This window comes from Hyperoodon ampullatus (genome assembly GCF_949752795.1).
Source record: "Hyperoodon ampullatus genome assembly, chromosome: X".
NCBI lineage: Eukaryota > Metazoa > Chordata > Mammalia > Artiodactyla > Ziphiidae > Hyperoodon > Hyperoodon ampullatus.
The window spans coordinates 123,662,763-123,684,616 of record NC_136913.1 but is presented as its reverse complement, the minus strand read 5'-3'; the positions used below and the strand labels follow the sequence as shown (position 1 = coordinate 123,684,616).

General features: G+C 40.7%; 1 pseudogene across 1 annotated transcript; it reads right to left on the bottom strand.

The window, feature by feature from the left end:
• Nucleotides 1–16,063: 16,063 nt before the first annotated feature.
• LOC307069071 (ubiquitin-ribosomal protein eS31 fusion protein-like) lies at nucleotides 16,064–20,551 on the bottom strand (annotated as a pseudogene). Its single transcript has 3 exons — nucleotides 20,414–20,551; nucleotides 19,547–19,619; nucleotides 16,064–16,556 (listed from the first exon to the last, which is right to left on the bottom strand). The product of its transcript is annotated as a ubiquitin-ribosomal protein eS31 fusion protein-like (transcript).
• Between the last annotated feature and the right edge of the window lie 1,303 nt (nucleotides 20,552–21,854).

The window sequence follows — 21,854 nt, the reverse complement described above, 5'->3', positions numbered from 1 at the left end:
AAATAAAATACAGTGAATTATTATTATTTTTTTTTTGAGTTTATCATTCCCTTGTTTTTCTTTATTTTTTTAAATTCTATAAAATTCTTTTTAAAAAAAAATTTTTTCATTGGAGTATAGTTGATTTACAATGTTGTGTTGGTTTCAGGTGTACAGCAAAGTGAATCAGTTATACATATACATATATCCAGTCTTTTTTTTTTTTTAAGATTCTTTTCCCATATAGGCCATTACAGAGTATTGAGTAGAGCTCCCTGTGCTATACAGCAGGTTCTTACTTGTTATCTATTTTTTTTTTTAATTATTTATTTATTTTTTATTAGTTTCTGCTTTACAACAAAGTGAATCAGTCATACATACACATCTGTTCCCACATCCCTTCCCTATTGCGTCTCCCTCCCTCCCACCCTCCCTATCCCACCCCTCCAGGCGGTCACAAAGCACCGAGCTGATCTCCCTGTGCTCTGCGGCTGCTTCCCACTATCTATCCACCTTACGTTTGGTAGTGTATATATGTCCATGCCTCTCTCTCACTTTGTCACAGCTTACCCTTCACCCTCCCCATATCCTCAAGTCCGTTCTCAAGTAGGTCTGTGTCTTTATTCCCGTTTTACCCCTAGGTTCTTTATGACATTTTTTTTTTAATTCCATATATATGTGTTAGCATACGGTATTTGTCTTTCTCTTTCTGACTTACTTCACTCTGTATGACAGACTCTAGGTCTATCCACCTCATTACAAATAGCTCAGTTTCGTTCCTTTTTATGGCTGAGTAATATTCCATTGTATATATGTGCCACATCTTCTTTATCCATTCATCCGATGATGGACACTTAGGTTGTTTCCAGCTCCGGGCTATTGTGAATAGAGCTGCAATGAACATTTTGGTACATGTCTCTTTTTGAATTATGGTCTTCTCAGGGTATATGCCTAGTAGTGGGATTGCTGGGTCATATGGTAGTTCTATTTTTAGTTTTTTAAGGAACCTCCATACTGTTCTCCATAGTGGCTGTACCAATTCACATTCCCACCAGCAGTGCAAGAGTGTTCCCTTTTCTCCACACCCTCTCCAGCATTTATTGTTTCTAGATTTCTTGATGATGGCCATTCTGACTGGTGTGAGGTGATATCTCATTGTAGTTTTGATTTGCATTTCTCTAATGATTAATGATGTTGAGCATTCTTTCATGTGTTTGTTGGCAGTCTGTATATCTTCTTTGGAGAAATGCCTATTTAAGTCTTCTGCCCATTTTTGGATTGGGTTGTTTGTTTTTTTGCTATTGAGCTGCATGAGCTGCTTATAAATTTTGGAGATTAATCCTTTGTCAGTTGCTTCATTTGCAAATATTTTCTCCCATTCTGAGGGTTGTCTTTTGGTCTTGTTTATGGTTTCCTTTGCTGTGCAAAAGCTTTGAAGTTTCATTAGGTCCCATTTGTTTATCTTTGTTTTTAGTTCCATTTCTCTAGGAGGTGGGTCCAAAAGGATCTTGCTGTGATTTATGTCATAGAGTGTTCTACCTATGTTTTCCTCTAAGAGTTTGATAGTTTCTGGCCTTACATTTAGGTCTTTAATGCATTTTGAGCTTATTTTTGTGTATGGTGTTAGGGAATGATCTAATCTCATACTTTTACATGTCCCTGTCCAGTTTTCCCAGCACCACTTATTGAAGAGGCTGTCCTTTCTCCACTGTACATTCCTGCCTCCTTTATCAAAGATAAGTTGGCCATATGTGCGTGGGTTTATCTCTGGGCTTTCTATCCTGATCCACTGATCTATCTTTCTGTTTTTATGCCAGTACCACACTGTCTTAATTACTGTAGCTTTGTAGTATAGTCTGAAGTCAGGGAGCCTGATTCCTCCAGCTCCATTTTTCGTTCTTAAGATTGCTTTGGCTATTCGGGGTCTTTTGTTTTTCCAAACAAATTTTGAAATTTTTTGTTCTAGTTCTGTGAAAAATGCCAGTGGTAGTTTGATAGGGATTGCATTGAATCTGTATATTGCTTTGGGTAGTAGAGTCATTTTCACAATATTGATTCTTCCAATCTAGGAGTATGGTATATCTCTCCATCTATTTGTATCATCTTTAATTTCTTTCATCAGTGTCTTATAATTTTCTGCATACAGGTCTTTTGTCTCCTTAGGTAGGTTTATTCCTAGATATTTTATTCTTTTTGTTGCAATGGTAAATGGGAGTGTTTTCCTGATTTCATTTTCAGATTTTTCATCATTAGTGTACAGGAATGCCAGAGATTTCTGTGCATTAATTTTGTATCCTGCTACTTTACCAAATTCATTGATTAGCTCTAGTAGTTTTCTGGTAGCATCTTTAGGATTCTCTATGTATAGTATCATGTCATCTGCAAACAGTGACAGCTTTACTTCTTCTTTTCCAATTTGGATTCCTTTTATTTCCTTTTCTTCTCTGATTGCTGTGGCTAAAACTTCCAAAACTAGGTTGAATAAGAGTGGTGAGAGTGGGCAGCCTTGTCTTGTTCCTGATCTTAGTGGAAATGGTTTCAGTTTTTCACCATTGAGGACAATGTTGGCTGTGGGTTTGTCATATATGGCCTTTATTATGTTGAGGAAAGTTCCCTCTATGCCTACTTTCTGCAGGGTTTTTATCATAAATGGGTGTTGAATTTTGTCGAAAGCTTTCTCTGCATCTATTGAGATGATCATATGGTTTTTCTCCTTCAACTTGTTAATATGGTGTATCACATTGATTGATTTGCGTATATTGAAGAATCCTTGCATTCCTGGAATAAACCCCACTTGATCATGGTGTATGATCCTTTTAATGTGCTGTTGGATTCTGTTTGCTAGTATTTTGTTGAGGATTTTTGCATCTATGTTCATCAGTGATATTGGCCTGTAGTTTTCTTTCTTTGTGACATCCTTGCCTGGTTTTGGTATCAAGGTGATGGTGGCCTCGTAGAATGAGTTTGGGAGTGTTCCTTCCTCTGATATTGTTTGGAAGAGTTTGAGAAGGATGGGTGTTAGCTCTTCTCTAAATGTTTGATAGAATTCGCCTGTGAAGCCATCTGGTCCTGGGCTTTTGTTTGATGGAAGATTTTTAATCACAGTTTCAATTTCAGTGCTTGTGATTGGTCTATTCATATTTTCTATTTCTTCCTGTGTCAGTCTTGGTAGGTTGTGCATTTCTAAGAATTTGTCCATTTCTTCCAGGTTGTCCATTTTATTGGCATAGAGTTGCTTGTAGTAATCTCTCATGATCTTTTGTATTTCTGCAGTGTCAGTTGTTACTTCTCCTTTTTCATTTCTAATTCTATTGATTTGAGTCTTCTCCCTTCTTTTCTTGATGAGTCTGGCTAATGGTTTGTCAATTTTGTTTATCTTCTCAAAGAACCAGCTTTTAGTTTGGTTGATCTTTGCTATTGTTCCCTTCATTTCTTTTTCATTTATTTCTGATCTGATCTTTATGATTTCTTTCCTTCTGCTAACTTTGGGGGTTTTTTGTTCTTCTTTCTCTAATTGCTTTAGGTGCAGGGTAAGGTTGTTTACTCGAAATGTTTCCTGTTTCTTAAGGTGGGATTGTATTGCTATAAACTTCCCCCTTAGAACTGCTTTTGCTGCGTCCCATAGGTTTTGGGTCGTCGTGTCTCCATTGTCATTTGTTTCTAGGTATTTTTTAATTTCCTCTTTGATTTCTTCAGTGATCACTTCGTTATTGAGTAGTGTATTGTTTAGCCTCCATGTGTTTGTATTTTTTACAGATCTTTTCCTGTAATTGATGTCTAGTCTCATAGCATTGTGGTCGGAAAAGATACTTGATACAATTTCAATTTTCTTAAATTTACCAAGGCTTGATTTGTGACCCAAGATATGATCTATCCTGGAGAATGTTCCATGAGCACTTGAGAAAAATGTGTATTCTGTTGTTTTAGGATGGAATGTCCTATAAATATCAACTAAGTCCATCTTGTTTAATGTATCATTTAAAGCTTGTGTTTCCTTATTTATTTTCATTTTGGATGATCTGTCCATTGGTGAAAGTGGGGTGTTAAAGTCCCCTACTATGATTGTGTTACTGTCGATTTCCCCTTTTATGGCTGTTAGTATTTGCCTTATGTATTGAGGTGCTCCTATGTTGGGTGCATAAATATTTACAATTGTTATATCTTCTTCTTGGATCGATCCCTTTATCGTTATGTAGTGTCCTTCTTTGTCTCTTCTAATAGTCTTTATTTTAAAGTCTATTTTGTCTGATATAAGAATTGCTACTCCAGCTTTCTTTTGATTTCCATTTGCATGGAATATCTTTTTCCATCCCCTTACTTTCAATCTGTATGTGTCTCTAGGTCTGAAGTGGGTCTCTTGTAGACAGCATATATATGGGTCTTGTTTTTGTATCCATTCAGCCACTCTGTGTCTTTTGGTGGGAGCATTTAGTCCATTTACATTTAAGGTAATTATTGATATGTATGTTTCTATTCCCATTTCCTTAATTGCTTTGGGTTCGTTATTGTAGGTATATTCCTTCTGTTGTGTTTCTTGCCTAGAGAAGTTCCTTTAGCATTTGTTGTAAAGCTGGTTTGGTGGTGCTGAACTCTCTCAGCTTTTGCTTGTCTGTAAACGTTTTAATTTCTCCATCAAATCTGAATGAGATCCTTGCTGGGTAGAGTAATCTTGGTTGCAGGTTTCTCTCCTTCATCACTTTAATTATGTCCTGCCCCTCCCTTCTGGCTTGTAGAGTTTCTGCTGAGAGATCAGCTGTTATCCTGATGGGGATTCCCTTGTGTGTTATTTGTTGTTTTTCCCTTGCTGCTTTTAATATGATTTCTTTGTGTTTAATTTTTGACAGTTTGATTAATATGTGTCTTGGCATATTTCTCCTTGGATTTATTCTGTATGGGACTCTCTGTGCCTCCTGGACTTGATTAACTATTTCCTTTCCTATATTAGGGAAGTTTTCAACTATAATCTCTTCAAATATTTTCTCAGTCCCTTTCTTTTTGTCTTCTTCTTCTGGAACCCCTATAATTCGAATGTTGGTGCGTTTAATGTTGTCCCAGAGGTCTCTGAGACTGTCCTCTATTCTTTTCATTCTTTTTTCTTTATTTTGCTCTGCATCAGTTATTTCCACTATTTTATCTTCCACCTCACTTATCCGTTCTTCTGCCTCAGTTATTCTGCTATTGATCCCATCTAGAGTATTTTTCATTTCATTTATTGTGTTTTTAATCGATGCTTGATTCATCTTTAGTTCTTCTAGGTCCTTGTTAACTGTTTCTTGCATTTTGTCTATCCTATTTCCAAGATTTTGGATCATCTTTACTATCATTATTCTGAATTCTTTTTCAGGTAGACTGCCTATTACCTCTTCATTTGTTAGGTCTGGTAGGTTTTTATCTTGCTCCTTCACCTGCTGTGTGTTTTTCTGCTTTCTCATTTTGCTTATGTTACTGTGTTTGGGGTCTCCTTTTTGCAGGCTGCAGATTCGTAGTTCCCGTTGTTTTTGGTATTTGTCCCCCGTGGCTAAGGTTGTTTCAGTAGGTTGTGTAGGCTTCCTGGTGGGGGGGACTAATGCCTGTGTTCTGGTGGTTGAGGCTCGATCTTGTCTTTCTGGTGGACAGGTCCACGTCTGGTGGTGTGTTTTGGGGTGCCTGTAGCCTTATTATGTTTTTAGGTAGCCTCTCTGCTAATGGGTGGGGTTGTGTTCCTGCCTTGCTAGTTGCTTGGCATAGGGTGACCAGCACTGTAGCTTGCTGGTCGTTGACTGAAGCTGGGTGCTGGTGTTGAGATGGAGATCCCTGGGAGATTTTCGCTGCTTGATATTATGTGGAGCTGGGACGTCTCTTGTGGACCCGTGTCCTGAGTTTGGCTCTCCCACTTCAGAGGCACAGCACTGACTCCTGGCTGCAGCACCAAGAGCCTTTCATCCACCCGGCTCAGAATAACAGTGAGAAAAAGTAGAAAGAAAGAATTAGTAGAAGAAAGAAAGAGAGAGGGAAAGAAAGGAAGAAGGGAAGAAAGGAAGGAAGGAAGGACGAAAGAAAGAAAGGAGGGGGGGAGGGAGGAAGGATGGAAAGAAAGAAGGAAAGAAAGGAGGGAGGGAGGGAGGAATGAAAGCAAAAGGAAGAGTGAATGGAAGAAGGGAGGGAGGGAGGGAGGAAGGAAAGAAAGAAAGAAAGACAGGAGGGAGGGAGGGAGGAAGGAAAGAAAAAGAAAGTGGAAAGAAGGGTGGGAGGGAGGGAGGGAGGAAAGAAAAAGAAAGAAGGAAAGGAGGAGCGGAGGGAGGGAGGGAGGAAGGGAAGGTAGGAAAAAAAGAAAGAGCAGGTAAAGTAAAATAGAATAAAGTATGAAATATAGTAGCGTTATTAAAATTAAAAAGTAATTATTGAAAAAAAAAAGACGGACCGATAGAACCCTGGGACATATGGTGGAAGCAAAGCTATACAGAGAGAATCTTACACAGAAGATTACACATACACATTCACAAAAAGAGAGCAGGGGGAAAAATCAAAAATCTTGCTCTTCAAGTCCATCTCCTCGATTTGGGATAATTCGTTGTAAAAAGAGGAAAAGGGCGAGAAGTCTGAAATCTTGCTAAGTCCACCTCCTTAATTTGGGATAATTCGTTGTAAAAAGGGGGGAAAGTCTTAAATCTTGTCCTCAAAGTCCACTTCCTCAATTTGGGATGATTCGCTGTCCATTCATACACTCCACAGACGCAGGGCACATCAAATGGACCGTGGAGCTTTAATCCACTGCCTCCGAGGCTGCCCAGAGAGATTTCCCTGTCTCTGCTCTCACAACTCCCGGGTCTCAGCCTTGGACCTGGCCCCGCCTCTGCGCGTAGGTCGCCGGAGGGCGTCCGTTCTTCGCTCAGGCAGGACGGGTTTAAAGGAGCCGCTGATTCGGGGGCTCTGGCTCACTCAGGCAGAGGGGAGGGAGGGGAATGCCCTCTCCTCGCGCACCAGGCAACAAAAGGGAAAAAAGTCTCTTGCCTCTCCGGTAGCTCCAGACCCTTTCCCCGGACTCCCTCCGGGCTAGCACTAACCCCTTCAGGCTCTCTTCCTGCCGCCAGCCCCAGTCCTCTCCCTGCGCTCCGACTGAAAGCCGATACCCGAGCCTCAGCTCCCAGCCCCGCCCGCCCCGGCGGCGAGCCGACAAGCCTCTCGGGCTGGTGTGTGCCTGAGGGCACCGATCCTCTGTGCCAAAATCTCTCTGCTTTGCCCTCCGCACCCCTGTTGCTGTGCTCTCCTCCGCTACTCCGAAGCTTTCCCCCTCCGCCACCTGCAGTCTCCGCCCGCCCTGCCTGCTGTTTTGAGAACAGGCTACAGGGGGGAAGGAGAGAAACAGGGAGAACAGTTAGGAAGCTTTTGCAGGGAACCAGACAAGAGATTATAGTGGTTCAACAAGGTAGTGCGAGGTGCTCAAGGATTAGATATGAACTATGAGAGAGGGAGAGAGGGAGAGGGACATATGGAGAAATCAAGGATAACGCCAAACTTTTGGACCCAAGCCACGAGAAGGATGGCACTTCTGCCTACAGTGTGGGGAAGAATGAGGCTGGAGTAAGTTTTGATAGAACCTCAGAAATTATGTTGTGAACACGCTTATTTTGGGATGTCAATTAGATAACTGATGGAGATGTTGAATAGGAAGTAAAATGTACTAGTATGGAGTTAAGGAAAGAAGTATGGACTGGTGATATGAATTTGGGAGTTATCAATATGTAGATGGTATTTAAAGCCAAGAGGAGAGTATAGATAGAAAAGAGACCCACTCTAAGGACTGAGCCCTGGAGCACAACAGTGTGAAAAGTGCAAGGAAAGCAACTGGCCAAGGAAACCTTGAAGTTGCAACCAGTCCGATAGGAGAAAAACCCAGAGAAAAACTCCCTGGAAGGTAAGTGAAGAAGCTTAATAAGAAAAAGGATGGGGGGAAATTCCCTGGTGGTCCAGTGGTTAGGACTCCACGCTTTCACTGCTGGGGGCCCGGGTTCGATCCAAAAAATAAAAAAAAAAGAAAAGGGAGGGAATGTCTCTCATATTCAATGTTGTCTATAGGTTGACTAGGATGACAGTTGAAAATTGACCCTGGGGTTTATAACGTGAAGGTCATTTCTGATCAGGGCAAGATCAAATTTGGTGGAGGTAGAGGTGAAAGCTTGATCATAGTTGGTTTAAGAGGACAAATCAGGAGATGAATTAGAGGCAGGATGTGTAGAGAACTGTTTCCCAGTGTTTTACTGCAAATGGAACCATAAAAATGAGGAGATAGCTGACAGGAGGATTAAGGTCTAAGGAGGTTTGTGTGGTTTGTTCTGTAATATCAGAGAAATGACAGTATGTTTGTGTGCTGGTGGGGACAGTGGAGTAGAAAGGGGAAAATGCAAGCGTAGTTGTAGGGAGTTGCTGGAGTGATGTCCTTTAGTAGGTAAGAAGGGATGAGATCTAGGGCACAAGTGGAGGCCTTGGCCTTGTATAGGGGCAAGGATATTTCATCTCTAGATCTCTAGGGTCTTTTCCACGGAGATGTGACTAAGTGGAGATGTGACTAAACCCATATGTTAATTATAACATTAAAAAGTTCTCTTCATCACATGGTCTGTTCTGAAAGTCCCCATCCCTACAATTGACTATGGAGAGTGTAGATTCTAGAGGATGTAGCTGGAGGCCTAATTAGCTCCTAAGGATGTCCTGCGGACATTGTCAGGAGCTGGCTGATTGCAGTGGGCTGATTGAAACCTCCACTTTTAGTCCCCGAACTTCAGCCTCTCCTGATGATTCCTTCTGCCCTAATCGAGACTGACATGCAATTATTTTAGAGCATAAATCACTTCAATTGCAGTAAATGTACTTAATGATATATTTAAGAAAATACTTCTAAAAACTAGTGCTTGCATTTTCAAACTAAAGCCAGGAAAGTGTTCTGTGATTTTTATAAAAAAAACTATATTCCTTATTCCTAGTGAATGAATGAAATAGCAAGCACATTTTATGTTCATCTGTTTTTATACTTTCTGTCACAGTATTAGCTCATTTAATTATTCACAAATATAACAATACAGCTATTTTAAACCTTGTAAATTAAACATATAAATGGCCTAAGGGTTATGATCTGACATAGCAATCCTTCTTAGTATAATTTATAATTTGACAGTAATGAAATTCATAAATAGTAATAGCAGTGCTAAAACAGGCAGAAAGAAACCTAACTTATAATGACCAGTTACAAGAAGAAAATAGCTTTTGAAATGTTAAAGTTGATAACAGCTTAATTACAAGCTATTAAATCTGAGAAATAGTCTGTCAATCTTTTTAACCTTTAAATTAAATCTTTCTAATACAAATTCTTGCCTGCCTACAGTGGTTTTATAAGAAGAATTCCAATTATTTTATCTTAATAACCCATCTCTACAATAACTGTTTAAATTACCATTGTTTAAACTTTTGGGGGAAACCAGCAATTCCACTCCTAGGTACATAGCTCAGAGAAATGGATGTCTACACAGAAACTTGTACATGAATGTTCATTGAAGTGTGATTCATAACAGGCAAAAAGTAGAAACAGCTCCAATTTCCATCAGCTGATAAATGGATAAGCAAGTATGGTATGTCCGCAGTGGAACATTATGACTATAAAAAGGAATGAAGGGCTTCCCTGGTGGCGCAGTGGTTGGGAGTCCACCTGCCAGTGCAGGGGGACACGGGTTGGGGCCCTGGTCTGGGAGGATCCCACATGCCGTGGAGCAACTAAGCCCGTGCACCACAACTACTGAGCCTGCGCTCTAGAGCCGGCGAGCCACAACTACTGAGCCTGCGCACCTGGAGCCTGTGCTCCGCAGCAGGGGAGGCCACTGTAGTGGGAGGCCCGTGCACCGCAGTGAAGGTTGGCCCCCGCTTGCCGCAACTAGAGAGAAGCCCACCTGCAGCAACAAGGACCCAAGGCAGCCGAAAATAAAATTAAAAAAAAGGAATGAAGTACTGATTCATGCTACAATGTGGATGACCCTTGACAACATGATGCTAAATGAAAGAAGCCAGATACAAAAGGCCACATGTAATATGATTCTATTTGTATGAAATGTCCAAAATAGGCAAATCTATGCAGACAGAAAGTAGATTAGTGGTTGCTGTTGGGAGAGGGAGGAGAGGGGATTGGGAACGGGACAGTGACTGTTAATACGTATGAAATTTCTGTTTGGGGTGATTAAAATGTTCTAACGTTGAGTACTGGTGATGGTTGCACAACTCCGTGAGTATATTAAAAGCCACTGAAGATGTACACTTTAAAGGAGTTAATTTTATGGTATGTGAATTATATCTTAATAAACTTGATAAAAAATATTAGCTTAAAAAAGACACCATGGAAGCTACTTTAGATAGTCACTTAAAACCCCCTTCCAAATAAGTTGAGAAATTTTATTTCTGTTCTACTGTAAAAACAAAAATGTACAGCCCCTCTATGACTCCCTGTGAAAAAAAATAATGAGGTAAAAGAATAGGCATTTTCCAACATTTTTCTGTTATAGCAAATGACAATTGAAAGGTTGATTAAAGGTCAAAGGGGCACTGTATTTCTAGAAATATTTTTTTTAACTGCTTGAAATCCCAGACAATAAGTGTTGATTGTACAAGCAGACAAGCACAGATGGATATGAAAAAGTACCACTGCAGGGCTTCCCTGGTGGAGCAGTGGTTGAGCGTCCGCCTGCCAGGGGACACGGGTTCATGCCCCGGTCCGGGAAGAACCCACATGCCGCGGAGCACCTAGGCCCATGAGCCATGGCCGCTGAGCCTTCGCATTCGGAGCCTGTGCTCCGCAACAGGAGAAGCCACAACAGTGAGAGGCCCACGTACCGCAAAAACAAAGCAAAACAAAAAAAGTACCACTGCAGTGACAACTTGATATTTGGTAATTTCTGCCTAGAACAGAGTGCTATACTTTCTCTTTTTCTTTTGTTTAGTCTTTTCCCCAACTAGAAACAACTATGAGAGCCATACAGTAAATTCTCTGTGGGTGAGCTCGTGAAGGCCATCGTGGAATGGGGAACATTGATGTAGTGGCATACAGATCCATCAAGCTGCTACATCCAGCTACAACCAGACTAGTGTATCTGACCAGACAGTTCAACCAAGACATGAGAAAATGTCACATCTATATTTCTTCCCAGGAGAACGTGCATTTTTTTAATAGATTTATTTTTTTTTTTTTAATTTTTGGCTGTGTTGTGTCTTTGTTTCTGCATGTGGGCTTTCTCTAGTTGTGGCGAGCAGGGGCTACTGTTCGTTGTGGTGAGCGAGCTTCTCATTGCGGTGGGTTCTCTTGTTGTGGAGCATGGGCTCTAGGCACACAGGCTTCAGTAGTTGTGGCTCGCAGGCTCAGTAGTTGTGGCTCGTGGGCTCTAGAGTGCAGGCTCAGTAGTTGTGACACACAGTCTTAGTTGCTCCACAGCATGTGGGATCTTCCTAGACCAGGGCTCGAACCCGTGTCCCCTGCATTGGCAGGCGGATTCTTAACCACTGCACCACCAGGGATCTTCAGATCTTCTGAAGAATTCAGTGTATTGAAAAAATAAAGAAGTTGACTGAATACCTAAGCAGCAATGCTAATGGCTCAAAAAACCAATTTTTTTTTAGTTTTTTGAGGAATCTCCTATTGTTTTCCACAGTGGCTGCACCAATTTACGTTCCCACCAACAGTGTACAAGGGTTCCGTTTAATCCACATCCTCACCAACATTTATTTGTGTTCTTTTTGATGATAGCCATTCTGACAAGTGTGAAGTGATATCTCATTGTGTTTTTGATTTGCATTTCCCTTGTGATTAGTGATACTGAGTATCTTTTCATGTGCCTGGTGGCCGTCTGTATATCTTCTTTGGAAAAATGTCTGTTCAGATCATCTGCCCATTTTTTCATTAGGTTGTTTTTTTATGTTGTTGTTGTTGTTGTTGAGTTGTATGAGCTGTTTATATATTTTGGATATTAACCCCTTATTGGCCATATCATTTGCAAATATTTTCTCCCATTCAGTAGGTTGTTTTTACATTTTGTTTATGGCTTCCTTTGCTGCATGAAAGCTTTTAAGTTTAATTAGGTCCCATGTGTTTATTTTTGCTTTTATTTCCTTTGCTTTAAGAGACTGATCCAAGAAAATATTGCTATGATTTATGTCAAAGAGTGTTCTACTTATATTTTTTTCCAGGAGCTTTATGGTTTCTGGTCTTACATTAGGTCTTTAATCCATTTTGAGTTTATTTTTGTATCTGGTTTTAGAGAATGTTCTAGTTTCATTCCTTTATATGTAGCTATCCAGTTTTCCCAGCTCCACTTATTGAAGACACTCTTTTCTCCATTGTATAGTCTTGCCTCCTTTGTCATAGATTAATTGACTGTAAGTGTGTGGGTTTATTTCTGGGCTTTCTATTCTGTGCCATTGCTATATGTGTCTGCTTTTATTCCAGTACCATGCTGTTTTGATTACCTTAGCTTTATAGTATAGTCTGAAGTCAGGGAGCATGATTCCTCCAGCTCTGTTCTTCTTTCTCAAGATTCTTTTGGCTAGTCAGGGGCTTTTGTGTTTCCATACAAACTTTTAAATTTTTCTAGTTCTGTGAAAAATGTCATTGGTATTTTGAAGGAATTGCATTGAATCTGTAGATTGCCTTGGGTAGTATGGTCATTTTAACAATATTGATTCTTCCAATCCAAGAACATGGTATATCTTTCCATCTGTTTGTGTCATCTTCAATTTCTTTCATCAGCATCTTATAGTTTTGAGGGTACAGTTATTTTGCCTCCTTAATTAGGTTTACTCCTAGGTATTTCATTCTTTTTGAGGTGTTGGTAAATAGGATTGTTTCCTTAATTCGCTTTCTGATAGTTCATTATTAGTGTATAGAAATGCAATAGATTTCTGTATATTAATTTTGTATCCTGCAATTTTATCAGATTTATTGATGAGCTCTAGTAGTTTTCTGGTGGCATCTTTATTTTCTATGTATAGTATCATGTGACTTGCAAATAATGACAGTTTTACTTCTTCCTTTCTAATTTGGATTCCTTTTATTTCCTTCTACCATATGACCCAGCAATTCCACTCCTGGGTATATATCTGAAAAAAACAAAAACAGTAATTCAAAAAGATACATGCACCCCAGTGTTCATAGCAGCATTATTTACAGTTGCCAAGATGTGGAAGCAACCTAAGTGTCCATCAACAGATGAATAGATAAAGAAGGTGTGGTATATGTATGTACAATGGAATACTACTCCACCATAAAAAGGAATGAAATTTTGCCATTTGCAGCAACATGGATGAACTTGGAGGGCATTACACAAAGTAAAATAAGTCAGACAGAGAAAGACAAATACTGTATGTTAACACTTATATGTGAAATCTAAAGAATACAACAAACTAGTGACTATAAGAAAAAAGAAGCAGACTCACAGATATAGAGAACAAACTACTGGTTACCAGTAGGGAGAGGGAAGGGAGGACGGGCAAGATAGGGGTAGGGGATTAAGAAGTACAAACTATTAGGTATAAAATAAACTACAAGGGGGCTTCCATGGTGGCGCAGTGGTTGAGAGTCCACCTGCCAATGCAGGGGACACGGGTTTGTGCCCCGGTCCGGGAAGATCCCACATGCCACAGAGCAGCTAGGCCCATCAGCCATGGCCACTGAGCCTGCGTGTCTGGAGCCTGTGCTCCGCAACGGGAGAGGCCACAACAGTGAGAGTCCCGCGTACAGCAAAAAAAAAACAACAACTTAAAATAAATAAATTAATTAATTAATTAAACTACAAGGAGGGAATTCCATGGCGGTCCAGTGGTTAGGACTCCGCGCTTTCACTGCTGGGGGCCCGGATTTAATCCCTGGTCAGGGAACTAAGATCCCACAAGCCATGCAACGCACCCCCCCAAAAAAAATAAACTACAAGGATATATTGTACAATACAAGGAATATAGCCAATACTTTATAATAACTATAAATGGAGCATAGTTCTTAAAAATTGTGAATTACTCTACTATATATCTGTAACATATAATATTGTACATCAACTATACTTCAATAAAAAATTAAATTAAAAAATTAAAATAAAAAAATAAAATATTGGCTATATATATATTTAAAAGCCTGCTTTTACTAGGATGGTAAATTGTGCTTTCTAGTTTACACAGCACATTCACAGGCATTACCTTATTTGAGTCTCTTGACGAACCTTGATTTAGGTAGGATTTGTGCCCGTATATCTATTACGGAGATGAGGAAATAATCTCAGTGGTTGAAATTCACTTCAGGTCCCATGCCTAGCAGGTGTCTTAGCCAAAAATTGAACCTTTGTAACTGACTTCTGTGCAGGGTTCCTTTTATTGTACGCTGATGCCACCATCAACCACGTGCTTTGTGAATAGTCCTCCAGAACCACTTTGGTGAGGAAGTTGCTTCTGATCTTCTAAGAACACTTGATTGCAGGTCCTGTTGGAGCCATCATGCCATCAGGTTCCAATGATCCCAATTCCAGCTTTAATCTCATTGCAAAGCATATCATTTCTTCAAATATTTATTGTGTTTCACATTATCACTTCCACTTTTACTATCTCATATCTGCTTATACTTCTATCTTATTTCATCCTTCCCCTCCCTATGGGAGACATTAAAGCAGAGTAGTTAAAAAGCATTGACTTTGGAGTCAGGTGGGACACAAATTTTATACCCTGGTTTTGTCACTTATTAACTTTTAAACTTGTACAAATTACTTAACCTAGATGGGGCTCAACTTTCTTATACTGGCAGACCTCGTTTTATTGTGCTTCACTTTACTGCACTTTGCAGATACCTTTTTTTTTTTTTTAGCAAGTTGAGGGTTTGTGGCAGCCCTGTGTCCAGGAAGTCTGTTGGCGCCGTTTTTCCAATGGCATTTGCTCACTTCATGTCCCTGTCACATTTTGGTAATCCTTGCAGTATTTCCAACTTTTTCATTATTATTATATATGTTATGGTGATGTGTGATTAGTGATCTGTGATGTTAGTGTTGTCATTATTTTAGGGCCACAAACTGTGCCCATATAAGACAGGGAAGTTAACCGATAAATGTTGTGTGTGTTCTGAGTGCTCCACCCACTGGCCATTTCCTCGACTCTCTCCCTCCCCTCAGGCCTCCCTATTCCCTGAGACACAACAGTATTGAAATTAGGCCAATAAGTAATCCTACAATGAGCTCTAAGTGTGAAAGGAAGAGTCACACATCTCTCACTTTAAATCAAAAGCTAGAAATGATTGAGCTTAGTGAAGAAGGTATGTTGAAATCCAAGACTGGCCACAAGCTAGGCCTCTTGCACCAAACAGTTAACCAAGTTGCAAATGTAAAGGAGAAGTTCTTGAAGGAAAATAAAAATGCTACTCCAGTGAACACGCAAAAGATAAGAAAGTGAAACAGCCTTATTGCTGATCTGGAGAAAGTTTTAATGGTCTGGATAAAAGGTCAAAGCAGCCACAACATTCCTTTAATCCAAAACCTAATCTAGAGCAAGGCCCTAACTCTTCAATTCTGTGAAGGTTGAGAGTGGTGAAGAAGCTTCAGAAGAAGAAAGGTTTGAAACTAGCAGAGTTTGGTTCATGAGGTTTAAGGAAAGAAGCCATATATATAACATAAAAGTGCAAGGTGAAGCAGCAAGTGCTGATATAGAAGCTGCAGCAAGTTATCCAGAAGATCTAGCTAAGATCATTAATGAAGGTGACTACACTAAACAACAGAATTTCAATATAGATGAAACAGCCTTCTATTGGAAGATGCCATGTAGGACTTTCATAGCTGGATAGGAGAAGTCAATGCCTAGTTTCAAAGCTTCAAAGGACAGGCTGACTCTCCTGTTAGGGGTCAATGTAGCTGGTGACTTTCAGTTGAAGCCAATGTTCAATTACCATTCTGAAACTCCTAGGGCCCTTAAGAATTATGCTAAATATACTCTGCCTGGGCTCTATAAATGGAACAACAAAGCCTGGATGACAGTACATCTGTTGACAACATGGTTTACTAAATATTTTTTTTCCATTAGTTCATGTCTTTTATTAACCAATATACAGTTACTTGTGTTCTGGTTTGTTGAAAGAATCGGTCAGACAACATTTGCCACAGTAATGTCTGTCAAAGTGGCTGGCCATAAAATCTCCAGCACCATAGTCATCTGAAGGGCACTCCTGACGAAGGCGACTGATTTTGCCATTCTCATCCACCTTATAGTATTTCAGGACAGCCAGCTTAACCTTCTTTCTCTTATGCTTGTTCTTCTTGGGAGTGGTGTAAGACTTCTTCCTTTTCTTAGCACCACCATGAAGTCTCAACACAATATGAAGCGTGGACTCCTTTTGAATGTTGTAGTCAAACAAAGTACATCCATCTTCCAGTTGCTTGCCAGCAAGGATCAGTCTTTGCTGGTCAGGGGAAATTCCTTCCTTGTCCTGGATCTTGGCCTTTACATTTTCTATTGTATCCAAGGGTTCGACCTCGAGAGTGATGGTCTTCCTGTCAGGGTCTTCACGAAAATCTGCAAACTGGCAGCGGTGCCACTGCAGATGGCTGATCCAAAAGAAAGGGTGTTTCACCGGCCCACAGGCTACTAAATATCTTAAGCCCACTTACTGCTCTGAAAAAAAGAATCATTTCAAAACATTACTGCTCACTGACAAAGCACCTGGTCACCCAAGAGCTGTGATGGAGATGTACAAGGAGATTCAGGTTGTTTTCCTGCCTGCTAACACAACATCCATTCTGCAGCCCATGGATCAAGGAGTCATTTCAACATTCAAGTTTTACTATTTAAGGAATACATTTCCTAAGGCTATAGCTGCCCATAGATAGTGATTCTCTGATGGATCTGGGCAAAGTAAATTGAAAACCTTCTGGAAAGGAAGGAATCACATCTGTGATTCATGTGAAGGGGTCAAAATATCAACAATCACAGGGGTGTGGAAGAAGTTGGTTCCAACCCTCATGGATGACTCTGTGGGGTTCAAGACCTCAGTGGAGGAAGTTATTGCATTTGTGGTGGAAATAGCAAGAGAACTAGAATTAGAAGTGGAGCGTGAAGATGTGACTGGATTGCTGCAATCTCATGATAAAACCTTAATGGACGAGGAGTTGCTTCTTATGGATGAGCAAAGAAAGTGTCTTGAGATGGAATCTACTTGTGGTGAAGATGCTGTGAAGATTGTTGAAATGACAACAAAGATTTAGAATATAACATCACCTTAGTTGATAAAGCAGCAGGGTTTGAGAGGATTGACTCCAATTTTTAAAGAAGTTCCACTGCAGGTCAAATGCTCTCAGACAGCATTGCATGCTACAGAGAAATCATTTGTGAAGGGAAGAGTCAATCAGTGCAGCAAACTTCATTGTTGTCTTATTTTAAGAAAGTGCCACGGCCACCCCAGCCTTCAGCAACCATCACCCTGATCAGCCAGCAGCCACAAACATCGAGGCAAAAAGATTACAACTCTCTGAAGGCTTAGATGATGGTTAGCATTTTTTAGCAATAAAGTATTTTTAAATTAAGGTACAAACATCATTTTTTTAGACAGAAAGATATTGCACACTTAGTAGACTACAGTACAGTGTAAACATAACTTTTATATGCACTGAGAAACCAAAGAATTCACATGACTTGCTTTATCGCCATATTCGCTTTATGGCAGTGGTCTAGAACCAAACTTGCAATATCTCTGAGGCAAGCCTATGTGTAGCATAGAGAGAGGAACCAAATCCCCTTCAAATGTTGTAATATTTGAATGTAAGGTGGCAGTCTAATTCATCATCTGAATAGTCAGAGGACCACAGGTGCACGTGGGATTGCTGTGGGCAGCCAGGACCTAGGGCGCCCTTCCTAAACGACACGTGCGTGGAGTGGGACCAGCACACTGTCTGGGTCATAGCAAGGGCTTCACACATGCTGTTCTCTCGGACTCAGACACTCCTCTTCCCACTCTTCCCTGGCCGGCTTCTCCTCGTTCTTCAGGTCACAGTTTAAATGCCACCTCTTCATAGATGCCCTCCCTCACTATCCTGTCCAGGACACCCTTTTCTTTTCTTTCATAAAACTTATTGCAGGCATGAATGAAATAATGCCATTTTCAGCAACATGGATGGACCTGGAGATTATCATACTAAGTGAAGTAAGTCAGACAGAGAAAGATAAATATCATGTGATATCGCTTCTATGTGGAATCTTAAAAAAAATGATACAAATGAACTTACAAAACAGACTCAGAGACTTACAGAGCAAACTTAAGGTTACGGCCGGGGGGAAGGCAGGGTGCAGGGGGAGGGATAGATTGGGAGTTTGGGATTGACATGTACACACTGCTATATTTAAAATAGATAACCGACAAGGACCTACTGTAAAAAAAAAAAAAAAAAACTTATTGCAGGCATGTATTTGTGTACTTGTTGGTTGCCTCTTTCTCTTTTCTGCTGGAAGCTCCATTTTGGCAGAGACCGTATCTGTTTCATCCCCCAGTGTATTCCCAGAGGCTTGCTTACTTCTTGGTAGGCATTCAAATAGTTTAAAGAATGAATAAATGAATGTATGAATATTAATTCATTTTCCCTGTACTAGAGGTTCTCAATTGGGATGGTTTTGCCCCCTAGGGAACATTTGGCAATGTCTGGAGACATTTTTGGATATCACAGTTGGAGTGAGGTTGCTACTAGCATGTAGTGGGTAGAGTCCAGGGATGCTGCTAAACATTCTACAGTGCACGGGGCAGCCCCCTGCAATGAAGAATTACCCAACCCCAATGTTAGTAGTGATGAGGTCTAGGAATCCTGCCCTATACCCAATGTGTAAGAAATTTCGTTACCCTGAGTGGGTGCCAAGATAATGGCTGTACTGAAAAAGCTTCTTGTATTTTAACCTTAAGGATGCATATCATTAAAACGGTGAAAGAGATCACCTAGACTCACTCTGTATCTCAAGAAGTAAGCAGTAGATGACACTAGAAGATACCATAATTTACTCTTAAAGTTCTTTGTAGGTGAGTCTTCTTATTTGTTTACAATTTATCATGGTTAATTTCATCCCCTTTCTACACATACTTATTTTTGTACTAAACTAGATGTATGAAGATTATATAGCAGTGTTAGACATACAGTCTGGCCTAATATGTGCAAGGTCCTCTAATGTGTACGGAGTTAAGTCCCTCACAGGCTTTGTCCTCAGTAAGCTTACACTCCTTGACTAATCCCACATGAATATCTCATTCTGGCAGCCTCAGACCATCACTTGGAGTAGTTTATCATTGTTCAGGATTTCCTAGGTCCTGAGTAGGTACGTCACTAGAGGAGCGTGATGCATGGCCTTGTTATGCGTGTATGGAGACAGAATCCTGTTTGGCCTTCAGCCATCTAGAGTTTAAGCCCACAGAATGGAAAACCCACATTCTTACAACGTTGTAGTAAACAGTGAATCTGTGTTTCAGTTCAGTTAAAGCCCAAAGGATCACAGGAAACATTTCAAATATTATGGATGATTTTTGCTATGGGAAATCTAGCAGACCACTTCTGCAACTTACATTTGTCAGGCACTACTTGTCTATCAGGCACTGTGATAAGCAGTGGGGAGAAGAAGGTGAGTGAAACACAGTCCTGCACAGGAGGGAGAGGTGCTCAGGATGTTCCCTGTCTCAGCAGACAGTGTCATGATTCACCCGGTTGCCCAGGCTGCAAAACTTGGGATCATTCTTTTTTTAAGAAGATGTTGGGGGTAGGAGTTTATTAATTAATTTATTTATTTTTGCTGTGTTGGGTCTTCGTTTCTGTGCGAGGGCTTTCTCTAGTTGTGGCAAGCGGGGGCCACTCTTCATCGCGTTGCGCGGGCCTCTCACTATGGCGGCCTCTCTTGTTGCGGAGCACAGGCTCCAGACGTGCAGGCTCAGTAGTTGTGGCTCACGGGCCTAGTTGCTCCGCGGCATGTGGGATCCTCCCAGACCAGGGCTCAAACCCATGTCCCCTGCATTAGCAAGCAGATTCTCAACCACTGCGCCACCAGGGAAGCCCTCTTTTTTGTTTTTTAAAGTATTTTTTTAATAAATTTATTTTATTTATTTTATTTTTCCTGCGTTGGGTCTTCGTTGCTGTTCACGGGCTTTCTCTAGTTGCGGTAAGCGGGGGCTGCTCTTTGTTGCAGTGCACGGGCTTCTCATTGCAGTGGCTTATCTTGTTGTGGAGCACAGGTTCTAGGCGTGCGGGCTTCAGTAGTTGTGGCTTGTGGGCTCTAGAGCACAGGCTCAGTAGTTGTGGCGCACGGGCTTAGTTGCTCTGTGGCATGTGGGATCTTCCCGGACCAGGGCTCGAACCTGTGTCCCCTGCATTGGCAGGTGGATTCTTATCCACTGAGCCACCAGGGAAGCCCGGGATCATTCTTGACTCCTTGCTCTCACCCCTGTATACAGTCCATCAGCAAACTGTGTTGACTCCATCTCACACATGTCCACTTCTTCCACAGCCCCCTCTACCAAAACATGTAAACCATCGTTAGCTCTCTCCTGGACTGTTACAATCGTCTGATAACTGGTCATGTTTCTTCCACCCTCTGAATTTTGATTTATGTACTTCAGGAGAGTGTGGCTCTTATAAAATAGAAGTCAGACTTGCCGTTCCTCTACTATCTTCCCATTGCCAGTAGAATAAAATCTAAACTTAGATGGTCAAGCTTATGCCAGTCTCTCTGACCACCTCTCCTCCTACTTCTACTGTCCCCTCTACTAAAGCCCTAATATACCAGTTTCATACCAAGTGACCTCATCAACTGATATTAGCTTAGCACACTTGGGAGCAGTTCAGTTAGACGTTGGCTCCACCCTCAAAATGTTGAGCATCTGTGGGGGAGATAGATCAGGTTAGTATAGCCATGAGATGTACTGGGTCAGTACATGGTTTCTGATGATATGGGGAAGACTTTCTGGGGGAAAAAATTAAGCTCTATCTTGGAAAATAAAAGAGACTACAACAAAGTGGATTTGAGAATAGAAGGGGAAATTAACTTGAATGTGAACAGAAGTAAAAGAAAAGGTGACAAATGCAGATTTCATGGCTGCAACCTAGAGATGTACCAAGGCGAGGGTGGCATTTTTCAATATGTGCATAGCTGTTTCTTTCCAGCAAAATAAAGGAAAAATTACCTAAAATCTGTCTACTGTGTACCTTATATTAGGCATCATTCTAGTTACTTTATGTACATTGTCTCATTTGATTCTTGTGACACTGATATGGCATTGGTGGCATAATCCCTTTTGAAAACACAGGAAGCTAAGGCAAAAGAGGTTACATTACATGCCAAATATTAAGAGTGGGAGAACCGATATTTGAATCTAAGTCTCTCTGCTTCCAAAATCCATTGTTTTCCACGAAGACACACTTATCTCCCTATTATGTTGTTAAACTCTTGAAGAATAGAATTTCCCCCCAGCAACATCATCAGTCTCATGGTGAGATCTCACAGGTGACTAGGGAAATGGAAATGATTTTTCGAAGACTTTGGGTATGTTTTTGAAGCAAGTCAGGTTTACTCCAAGAAGGTATTTGTTTTGCCTCCATGACTCTTTGGAAAATCATTTTCTACCAATACAAATGCATTTGATCTGTTAAGCCTGTTCCAAATGAATTGCTCATTTGCTTAAACATAAATTTTGTTTGGAAAACACTTGCCAGTGTAGAGACAGCTTCAATATGAATTATGGCGCTTGGAGTATTCAAGATTGATCGTGGCTGGACTTGGGATTCATGTCATATTTTTCTGCAGAAGAGCTTTAGGAAGTTTAATTATGGCACCACTTGAAGTCAGCTTAGTCCATTGGGAATTTTAATTAAGTTCTGGGCAGT